General features: G+C 39.8%; 1 pseudogene; it reads left to right on the plus strand.

The window, feature by feature from the left end:
• The window catches only part of LOC134396387 (zinc finger protein 883-like), a 49,404-nt pseudogene extending 38,316 nt beyond the window's left edge, over positions 1-11,088 (plus strand).
• Positions 11,089-12,003: the final 915 nt, after the last annotated feature.

Here is a 12,003-nt window from a genome sequence, read left to right on the forward strand (position 1 = left end):
TCCAGAACTGTCACTTGAGGCACAGGTGAACTCAGTGGCAAAGAGCACCTTTTATCAGCTTAGGCTGATATACCAACTGCGCCCTTATCTGGACAGAGATAGCCTAGCTACAGTTATCCATGCTCTGATAACCTCTCGTTATACGTAGGGCTGTCTTTGAAAATGGTCCGGAAACATCAACTGATACAAATACATTACGCCAGTCCTTTTCCAGCTTCATTGGCTGCCAGTCCAGTTCCGGGCCCGATTCAAAGTGCTGGTATTAACATTTAAAGCCCTAAACGGCTTGGGGCCAGGCTAACCGAAGGAACGCCTCCTCCCATATGTACCTGCCCGGACCCTAAGATCATCCTCAGGGGTCTTTCTCCACAAGCCCCTGCCAAAGGAAGTGAGGCAGGGGGCTACCAGGAGGAGGGCCTTCTCTGCTGTGGCACCCCGGCTGTGGAATGAGCTCTCTAAGGAGGTTCGCTTGGCACCTACATTATATGCTTTTAGACGCCAGGCGAAGACCTTTTTATTCTCCCAGCATTTTAACAGTCTATAAATAAATTTTGAGTTGGTATTTTGAATTTGTAATTTTGCATTGCTGCTGTTTTTATCTGGTTGAGCTTTTATATTGTATTTTATATTATGGTTTGATACTGTTATTTTATACTTTGAATGTTTTTAATTTTTGTGAACCGCCCAGAGAGCTCCGGCTATTGGGCGGTATAGAAATGCAATAAATAAATAAATAAATTTGTCTCCCACAGGTGAAATCATGATGCCGGCAGTCGGTACCCCATCATCTCTTTCTGGTGGCGAAGGGGGAACGGAGGCCATGGGACCCCATGAGGTAGGGGGAGAAGGGCGAGGGGCGGCCTGGGGGTCTCTGGGCTCTGCTCACCTCCCTGGGACAGAACACATCGCTTTCCTCTTTGCTTCTGTCAAAGCGGCTGTGTTGAATGGCTTTGAGTGGCCCTCAGGAATGTTTCATGAGATTCCCCCCCATCTTTTCGGGGGTGTTTAGAACGGAGCCTGTAGAGCGGCTGAGAATCATCACCATTCCGCTCACCTGCTGTTCTGGATTTCGCTTGTGTGTAATCTTCATGCTCTCTCTGAGGAGGAAACGTTTCCCTTTCAGGGTCTGGTGAGCTTTGAGGAGCTGTCTGTGTCTTTCACGGAGGAGGAGTGGGCGCTGCTGGATCCGGACCAGAGAGCTCTGCATCAGGAAGTCACGGAGGAGATCTGTGGGATCGTGGCCTCTCTGGGTAAGGCTCTGTCTTTCCCTAGTTGGTGATAATATATTCTTCACAAATGCAACAAACTGATTTTAGCACGTTCTGCCAATCTTCCAATCTAACAAGATGTATCTATTTTTATTGACTAAGACTGCAATCCTATGTCTATTTAGAAAGTAAAGATGGGGGCGGAGCTTGGCGGCCATGGAGCTGGTAAGAGTTTCTTGAAGTTCTAACTGGCCACACCGGAAAAGTCAATTATCTCTTTTGAAAGGGCATAAATCTCAAAGGAATACGATGGAAAAGGACTATGAATGCTAACTGTCGGTGTTGTTGATATTTGTGAAACTGGAAATGATATAAGGAGTGGGGAAATCGACGTAGTTACAGCTGGCAAAGCAGCGTTTCAGAGTGAGAGTGAGTTTGTTATGATTAGAAGCTCTTACAGCGAACGCTGACTTGATTTATGGTGAATCTCACTCCTTACGGGAGAAGAAAGAGTTGTTTCACCGGGAACTACAGAGAGATAAATATAGCCCGGTAGGGAAGGAGAGACGGTGTTGATTAATCCGGGACACTAAGAAAGAGATTTGTAAGGAGTGGGGAAGTTTAAAGCAGCATTTGGAGTGGAGAGTAAGAGACTAAAAATAAACTGTTTGCTACTGTTGATTCTCCCAGCGAATGCTGACTTGATTTATGGTGAATCTCACTCCTTACTGAAGAAGAAAGAGTTGTTAATTACCGGGAATTACAGAGAGATAAAAGCAGTCCGGGCAAGGAAGAGACTGCTATGATCAATCCTGGACATTAAGAAAGATATTTATGCCCTATGTCGAACATTAAAAAATAAAATAAAAACAGAATTTGCAAAAGTTACCTGGTCAAGGAAAAGACCTAGTAATCATAACCTCCCCCGCCTTGAGAAGTTGGCTTCGGAAGAAGTGCAGGGAGAGACGGAGACAGCGGCGGCAGACCCTAAAATGGCGGAAGGTGGCAAGGCACCAATTGGCAAGGAGCCAGCCACCATGGCTGAAATCAAAAGCTTCATAGTAGAAAATAATGATACTATTTTCAAAAGAATCGATCAACAGGCTGAGAGATCAGATAAACGAATGGCAGTGTTGGCTGATAAGATTGCTCAGAACGTTAAGAGCATAAAAAATTTGGAGGCAGGAGCAAATTTGTTGGAGAAAAGACAGGATGTTTATGAAAAAAGCTCTAATGTCCAATTCCAGGACCATGAATTAAGGCTGATCCAATTAGAAGATTACAATCGTCGTTCATCAGTTCGTATCAAACATCTGATTCAATCACCAGGAGAAGATTTGAGAGACATAATTCTGCAATGGTTCAAAGATATGATGCCTGATTTGGAAATAGAGGACTGTGATTTGGATAGAATTCATAGAGTGGGGGAACAAAACTACAAGGGAGCGACTAGAGACATTCTGGTAAAATTTGGCAATTACTACAAGAAAGAGCAAGTTATGAAGAAATTGAGATCCATGGCCCTGCTACAATATAAAGGCAAAACAGTGCAAATTTACAACGATCTTTGTCAGCATACACTTAATTGGAGACGTAGTGTTAAGCTGATAACGGAAATATTAGTGAAAAAAGCAATAAAATACACTTGGGGTTACCTATATTTTTAAGATTTACATATGGTGAGAGGCAGCACAGAGTAACCTCTTTGGATCAGGACAAGGAGCTGCTGAAGAGCTTGGGTCTGTATGATGATGCTAGTTTGACTGAAACAGGCGGGGAGGGAAGTGAGGCTGGGGCATCTGGGATGTAATAGAATTGATAAATGCATTATGAGATAATTGTAGACAGAATTGTTAAAATATAGAGACCTTGCTGGCCAGGTGAAGCACTGCCTCCCCCCCTCCCCCTTAAAGTAGATGGCCGGAGTGATAGACTTACAGGGATTTGGGGGGGGGAGAGGTGGGGGTGGGGTGGGGGGTAGGGGGGAAGGAGTGGGTTGGAGTAAGGGATTTGAGGTTTTTTTATGGTATTTGTGTCTTTATGTATGTGAATTTGAGTTACAGAGCACAAGGGATCGGAAGAGATATCAAAAGGGTGATTATGGATAAAATAAAAGTATCAACGCTCAATGTTAAAGGTTTGGGGGCAGTCGTGAAAAGGAGGAGAATTGAACAAATGTTAAATAAAGAGAGATCTGACATTATTATGTTGCAAGAAACACATCAGGGGTTCGAGAACACAAATCAGATAAGGACAAAGTGGTCAGTTTATTATGAAAAGTCATTGGGGACTTCAAAAAAAATGGAGTGGCTACTTTGATTTAAAAAAAAAGTGGATTTATATTAGAAACTATAAAGAAGGATCATAGTGGTAGATACCTTATGATAAAAGGCCAAATTGAAGGAAAAGTATATACATTAGTTAATGTTTATGCCCCAAATGAGAGCCATAGAGAGTTTTTTATAAAATTATTTAAAGAAATAGAAGAATTTAAAAAGGAGTATGTTATCTTAGCTGGGGACTTTAATATGGTTATGGATAATAGATGGGACAGGTCAAACCCCACTAACATTGAAAAGAGAAATAATATCACTATAATGAATAAATTAGTAAAAGAAAATGATTATGTGGATTGTTGGCGTTTACTTAACGGGGCAAAGCCTGGGTTCTCATATTATTCCCCAGTTCATCATACATACTCTAGGATAGACTATATATTTGTCTCGAAAGAGTTTGCAACTTTGTAAAATGGAAATGGGGGTAATAAAGGTAACAGATCACGCATTGTTAAGTTTAGAGTTTACAGTTAAGAAGAATTACAAAGAAGCGTATAGGTGGAACTTGAATACAAAAATATTGAAATATAATAAAGTGGTAGAAAAAATTCAAAGGGAATTGTCAGAGTCCTGGGAAATTAATGAAAAGGGAGGAACGGAAGGGTCGGTGGTTTGGGACACCATGAAGGCTGTAGCAAGAGGAATTTGCATTAGAGAAATGTGTAATTTAAAAAGACAACAATATGCAGAGCAGGAGAAGTTAGAGACAGAGATTAGGAGTTTGGAGGAAGAATATTGGCAGGGTAAAAATAAATATAAATTAATAGAAATACAAGCTAAGAAAAAGGAGTTAGAGAATATAAATATAGAACAGGTTCAGAAAAACATAATTTATATGAAAAGGGAGTATTTTGAAAACAGTAATAGAAATTCTAGATTGCTTACCAGACTCACACAAAAGGAAAAAGCGAGAAATGGGATAGGAGCATTGAAGGATAAACAAGGGAATTATTGTCATACAATGAAGGATAAAATAAAAAAAAATTCAGGAATTTTATCAAGAACTATATAAGGGAAAAGATATCCAAAAAAAGAAGTTGGAGGATTACATAGAAAGGTATATAAAGAAGGGAATAAAAACAAAACATAAAGAGCTAATGGAAAAGGTAATAACTCAAAGAGAAGTTGAAGAAGTAATAGATAATTTGAAAGTGGGTAAATCACCGGGAGCAGATGGTCTAGGATCAGAATATTATAAGGTCTTCAAAGAGTTTTTAGTAACGAAATTATTGAAACTTTATAATGCTATATTGCAAGGAGAGAAGATACCAGAATCATGGGAACATTCATTAATAATATTAATTCCGAAACCAGATAAAGATTTGACTGTCCCTGATTCATATAGACCTATTTCACTAATAAATCAAGATGCTAAAAAATTTTCATCTATTTTGGTGAAACGGTTAAACAACTTTATAGCTGAATATATAGGAGAAGACCAATGTGGATTTGTGGTGGGTAGACAGATGCACAATTTAGTGGGAAGAGTTTTAAATGCAATACATGAGATAAAAATATCTAAGATTAAGGCAGGAATTTTGGCACTGGATATCTTTAAGGCTTTTGATTGTGTGAGCTGGCAGGCACTAAAGATTATTTTAGATAAAATGGGATTTGGAAATAAATTTAAAATGATAATAGAACAGTTATATTCCCAAAATACAGCTGTAGTGGTGGTAAACGACGGACTCACTGATAAGATACGACTAGCCAGAGGCACAAGACAAGGATGTCTGCTCTCGCCGGTCCTCTTTGTAATGGTTATGGAAGTATTGGCGAATGCATTAAAAGATGATGGAGAGATAGAAGGAATTGGTGGTGTAAAAATAAATAAAATTGAATATGTTTGCGGATGATACCCTATTAACTATCAAGAATCCAATAGGAAAGATAGATAGAATTAAACAACAATTGAGAGAATTTGAAGAAGCTATTGGATTAAGAATAAACTGGTCCAAATCAGAGATGATTTTGTTTAATTATACTAAAAAGGAAGAAAAGGAATGGGAACGGAAGGGAATAGAAATGAGAGTTAAGGAACAGATTAGATATTTGGGAATCAAAATTACAAAAAATTTAGCTAATTTAGAGAAGGAAAATTTAATTAAGTTTAAAAAAAGAGGTTTTAGTAAAATTGGAAAAATATAAAAGATTAAATTTATCCTGGTTTGGAAGAATAGCATTAATAAAAATGAAGATTTTAGCAAAGATTAATTTTGTGTTTAGGATGTTACCAATAAAAATTTCAGAGTTAGAGATAAAAAGTTGGCAAAATATTATAAACAATTATTGTAATGGAGATAAGAAAGCGAGGGTAAATAAGAATAATTGGTATTTAAGTCAAAAGAACGGTGGAATGGGTCTCCCAAATATAAAATTATATTATGTAGCAAACAGATTAAGGCATATTGTAGAAGCAATTATAGGAGTAGGAGATCTAGATTGGATGGAGGACAAAACCACAAGTAATGTAGAGATGAGATTGGAAAATGTTTTTTTTAGGGAAGGAGGGAGAAAATGGGTTGAAAGTATAGGTAATCCGCTCCTGAGGTCTCACTGGGAAATCTGGAGTAAATTTAAAGGGGAGCTGCTTCCGAGCGGCTCCCCTTTGTCACCAGTAATAATGTTAAAGAATTTCCCAGAGGAACTGAAGGGCAGATTAAGTAAAATATTAATAGAGAAAAATAAAATGAAGTTAAAGGATTGGTTGAGAGAAATAAATACAAGAGAAGATATGGAAGAGGTTTTAAAAGAGAAAAAATTAACTTGGTTAGATTATAGGCAATTAGAACAGTGGAATAAAAAGTGGATTAGACAAAATAGAGATTGTAGAGAAATGACGAAGTTTGAGGAATTAATAATTAAAAGGGAAAAATGTAAGGAAAAAAAATAAGGGAGGAAGTTCAGTATTAAAAGGGTTAATGAGTGAAATATATAAAATATTGCTGGAGAAAGGGCTGGTGGATAGTTCAGGAAAATTGGTATGGGAGACAGATTTATTATTATTATTTATTTATATAGCACCATCAATGTACATGGTGCTGATTTGAAGGTACAAATAGGACGACAGAGCTGGGAGGGACTCTGGAAACAAAGAGTGTTGAGAAGTATGTCAGTGAGAATAAAAGATAACTATTTTAAAATTTTGTGGAGGTGATACCTAACCCCGATTAGATTGAATAAGATTAATAGTCAGCATTCAGCAAACTGTTGGAGAGGTTGTGGGGGGAAAGGAACGTATTTACATATGTGGTGGGAATGCAAATATGTACAAAGATTATGGAAGATGGTGTTTTTGGAAATTGAAGAAATAGTGGGACTGAAGATAGAACAAACACCAAAAATTGCATTACTGTCACTATTTGAAGATTTAAAATGTGGGAAAGAAATTAAAGAATTGATATCGCGTTTGCTGACTGCAGCACGATTGATGGTAGCTAGGAACTGGAAGATTCAAGGAGAATACTCTATTGAAGAATGGTATAAAGAAGTTTGGGATATAGCTATTAAAGATAAATTGACTTGTAATATTAAGTGGAGGAAAGGTATAACTAAAATGAATTAGTTTGAAGGAATTTGGAAACAGTTCCTAATATTTGTGTTTTTTAAGGGAAGTGGGAAACCGCCAGGAGAAGAGAGTATGAGATTTTGGAATCAGGAATAGATCCCGAGGTGGGGGGGTGCACTTATATGTTAAGAATGATTATGATTATGTTACGATGTGATATTTTATAGTTACTATCTATTCAATATATATGTAATCAACATTTACTCAACATGTATGTAGTATGTTGTTGTTGTTGTTTTCTTTTATTGTAATGATGTATGTTTAATTAATGTGGAAAAGCAATTTAAAAAATATTTAAAAAAATAGAAAGAAAAGACTCCAGGCTGCAGGGCTTAATAATTGCCCTGATGCTGGATCAGACTGTGGGTCATAGAATCATAGAATAGTAGAGTTGGAAGGGGCCTACGAGGCCATCCAGTCCAACCCCGCTCAATGCAGGAATCCACCCTAAAGCATCCCTGACACATCGTTGTCCAGCTGCCTCTTGAATGCCTCTAGTATGGGAGAGCTCACAACTTCCCTACGTAACTGGTTCCATTGTCGTACTGTTCAAACAGTCAGAAAGTTTTTCCTGATGTCCGGCTGGAATCTGGACATCTAATCTCAGTTCATTCTCAGCTTTAGCCTTCTTGTTCACTGTTGCATGGTGTCCCCTGTAATTCTTCCTCTGCAGACTGTCCGCCAGTCTCAGTCTCCAGTAGCTGAAAGCGGTTGCTTAACTCTAATGCTTCCACCGGTGCGGAATGCCTTCTAGTTCTTCTGCTCCTAACTGTCACTCTTTTCCAGGGTGTTTCCTCTACATTTGGCTTTCCTCCCCTCAGCATCTTCCACTTCTGCTCCCGTTGGCTGCTGCTCTTCAATCTCTTGTGCTTCTTGTTGCTGTTGCAGTTCCACTGTTCTGTCTAAGAACTCCTCGTCTTCTCTTATTCCTTGGAGGGTGGACACTCGCCTCTCAAGTCCTCTCACTTTTTCTTCCAAAACTGCCACCAGCTTGCACTGGTTGCAGGTGCCCGCCATGTCGACCTCAGGCAGGAACACGAACATTGCACACCCTTTGCAGGTCACCACCGCTAGGGACTCATTTCCATCCATATTGTCTGTTTCTGCTTCGCTTTTTCCCTTTCTGATTATAATGGAATTGCCTGTGCTTTGTCCTGACCTCTCTAGAGGTGCACAACTATATGAGTACATCTTAAGAGAAGGAAACACTTTTTTTTTGGTTAGAGCCCTCGTTTGCTGAACTCCCCCTGTCAAACTCCTGTTAGCTCTTCCTGTTCGCTCGCTCTCTGGGAGCTGGCTTTCTTTTCTAGCTTCTAGTTTAGCTGGGCCAGCAGCCCTTCTCTGCTTCTGCTCTTCTTGGAGTTGGGAAGCCAAATGAGGTCACTGGGCGGCTGACAACAGTCAGCAATCAAACCAGTCAGGTCTGTCTATTCCAGCCCTCTTCACATAGTGGCCAACCAGGACATGGTGCACCCTCCCACCCATGTTCCCCAGCAACTGGTGCACCCGGGTTATTGCCTCAAGTGCTGGAGATAGCACACAACCATCATGGCTAGTAACCATGGATAGCCTTTGCCTCCAGGAATTTATCCAACCCCCTTTTAAAGCCATCTGAATTGCTGGCCATCACTACATCTTGTGGTAGTGAGTTCCTTAATTTAACTATGCACTGTGTGAAGAAGTCCTTTTTATTTTTCCTGAGTCTCCCACCCATCAGTTGCATGGGATGACCCCACTGGGTTCTAGCATTTTGAGAGAGGAGAAAAATGTCTCCCTGTCCACATTCTCCACACCTCTATCAGGTCTCCCCTTAGCCTCCTTTATCCCAAGCTGAACAATCCCAGTTGTTGTAACCTTCCCTCGTAGGGGAGATGCTGCAGCCCCTTCATCATTTTAGTTGCCCTTATCTGCACTTTTTCCAGCCCTATAATATCCTTTTTTAGGTGTGGTGACCAGAACTGTGCACAGTATCCTAAGCGTGGTTGCACCATAGGTTTGTATGATACTGGGCAGTACGATACTGGCCGTTTTATTCTCAATTCCTTTTCTTACCATGGAGTTTGCCTTCTTTACAGCGGCCGCACACTGGGTGGGCCTTTTCATCAAACTGTCCACACCAACCCCAAGATCTCTTTCTTGTTTGGTCGCCACAAGCTTAGATCTGATGGACCAGGAGAGAATAAGAACAAGAGCAATGCACAAGATGACCAGTAAACCCTCTGCTTTTCATGGCCACAGTGAAACCCCAGTACAGGAAAACGTAGCTGAACGAATGGAAATAAATCAGTATTCTGTGCGTAGGACAAGCTTTGATTCTCAATCAAGTCTTAAAAGCCATTGTAAAACTCACAAAGATGACAACTCATTAAAATGCTTGGAATGTGGAAAGAGCTTCACTAGAAGCACACACCTTAGTTGTCATCAGACAAGTCACATAGGGGGAAAACCATATGAATGTGCAAAGTGTGGAAAGCGCTTCAGTCAGAACACAAGAGTCACTTCTCATCAAAGAATTCACACAGGGGAGAAACCATATGAATGTGCAGACTGTGGAAAGCACTTCAGGCGGAGCACAACCCTCACTTCCCATCAAAGTATTCACACGGGGGAGAAACCATATGAATGTGCAGAGTGTGGAAAGCACTTCAGGCAGAGTTCAAGCCTCACTTCCCATCAAAGAATTCACACAGGGGTGAAACCATATGAATGTGCAGAGTGTGGAAAGCACTTCAGTCAGAGTTCAGGCCTCACTTCTCATCAAAGAATTCACACAGGGGAGAAACCATATGAATGTACAGACTGCGGAAAGTTCTTCAGATGGAGCACACAACTCACTTCTCATCAAAGAATTCACACGGGGGAGAAACCATATGAATGTGCAGACTGTGGAAAGCGCTTCAGATGGAGCACAGACCTCACTTTTCATCAAAGAATTCACACAGGGGAGAAACCATATGAATGTGCAGACTGTGGAAAGTGCTTCATACAGAGCACACAACTCACTTCTCATCAAAGAATTCACACAGGGGAGAAATCATATGAATGTGCAGAGTGTGGAAAACGCTTCAGTCACAAGGCAAACCTCACTTCTCATCAAAGTATTCACACGGGGGAGAAACCATATGAATGTGCAGACTGTGGAAAGTGCTTCAAGCGGAGCACACACCTCACTTCTCATCAAAGAATTCACACAGGGGAGAAACCATATGAATGTGCAGACTGTGGAAAGCGCTTCAGTCGGAGCACACACCTCACTTCTCATCAAAGAATTCACACAGGGGAGAAACCATTTGAATGTGCAGAATGTGGACAGCGCTTCAGTCAGAAGAAAAATCTCACTTCTCATCAAAGAAAACACAGGGGAGAAACCATATGAATGTGCAGAGTGTGGACAGCACTTCAGTCACAGGGCAAACCTCACTTATCAAATTATTCACACGGGGGAGAAACCATATGAATGTGTAGACTGTGAAAAGCGCTTCAGTAATAAGTCACACGTCACTCGTCATCAAAGTATTCACACTGGGGGAGAAACCATGTGAATGTGTAGACTGTTGAAAGCGCTTCAGTTAGAAGATACACCTCACTTCTCATCAAAGAATTCACAGAGGGGAGAAAATATGAATGTGCACTGTGGAAAGCGCTTCAGTCATAAATCACACCTCACTTTGCATTTAAGAAAGCCATAAAGACTGATCTGTTCCAGCAGGGCTACCCAGTTGAATTTTCAGATGCCTTTTAATGATGTGCTGCTTCTAATGACGTGTTGGTTTGAAATGTTTTGATCAATTATATGTATTTTATGGTGTTTGCATTTGTGTTGTGCCCCACCTCGATCCAGAGGGAGAGGCGGGTTACTACTACTACTACTACTACTAGTAGTAGTTTTCACACAGGAGAGAAATGAAACAAATGTGCAGTCTGTGGAAAGTGTGTCAAAACAAGGACACACTTCACTCGTCATCAAAGAATTCACACAGGGGAGAAACCAGATGAATGTGTCGGGGTTATTGATTAATTTTGCAGAGTGCGTGCTGACTGTGAGGTACTAAAAGCACACTGGTTGCTAGCTTTGAAATCTTACTTAATGGAATAAATCAAGTACTCACGTCTGGTTTATCAGTAAGAAACTTTTACTGATAATAGATAATTACTTTACAAAATGTGGTCATATTTACAACAAAATAATAATGGTAACAACCTGACAGCAACCTAACAAAAACCTGTCAACAAGATGTCTTTAAACATACATTTTCCCCTTGGCTCAATTAACCAATTGTCTCTTTTACAAGTCTTGCACGTAGACCAGAAAACTGCTCCGATCTGGACTCCTCCTGGCCGAGACAATATTTGCCAAGGTCACATTTAACTCTTTAAAGTCCTTTTCTTTCTTCTGTGGATAAAAATATCCCCAACACCCTTTCATTTTTTAACTACAGAAATAAAAATTTACATTTCATTACATTTCACCTGTAACAATGCATTTTACATGTTTACAATAATCCCAACATTGTAATCATTTCTCTGTGTTTTAAATTTCCCAAAGGCTTTGTGAATATGTCAGCTTTGTTCCTGCTTGATTCACAATACCCTAAATGAATTATTCCTCTGTCTAGATGCTCTTTCACATTATAATACTTGATTGCTATATGCTTAGACCTGGACTTTAGAATTCCTGAAACAGCTAACGCAATACAAGACTGTGAATCTGCCTTTAATAATAATAATAATAATAATAATAATAATAATAATAATAATAAATTTATTTCTTACCCACCTCTCCCTTTGGATCGAGGCGGGGAACAACATTAGAACAGGAATCAATACATCTTAAAAAATCATGATTTAACATTGATCTGGGTAGGCCTGCTGGAAAAGGCTAGTCTTTAAA

This window comes from Elgaria multicarinata, chromosome 3, assembly GCF_023053635.1.
Source record: "Elgaria multicarinata webbii isolate HBS135686 ecotype San Diego chromosome 3, rElgMul1.1.pri, whole genome shotgun sequence".
NCBI lineage: Eukaryota > Metazoa > Chordata > Lepidosauria > Squamata > Anguidae > Elgaria > Elgaria multicarinata.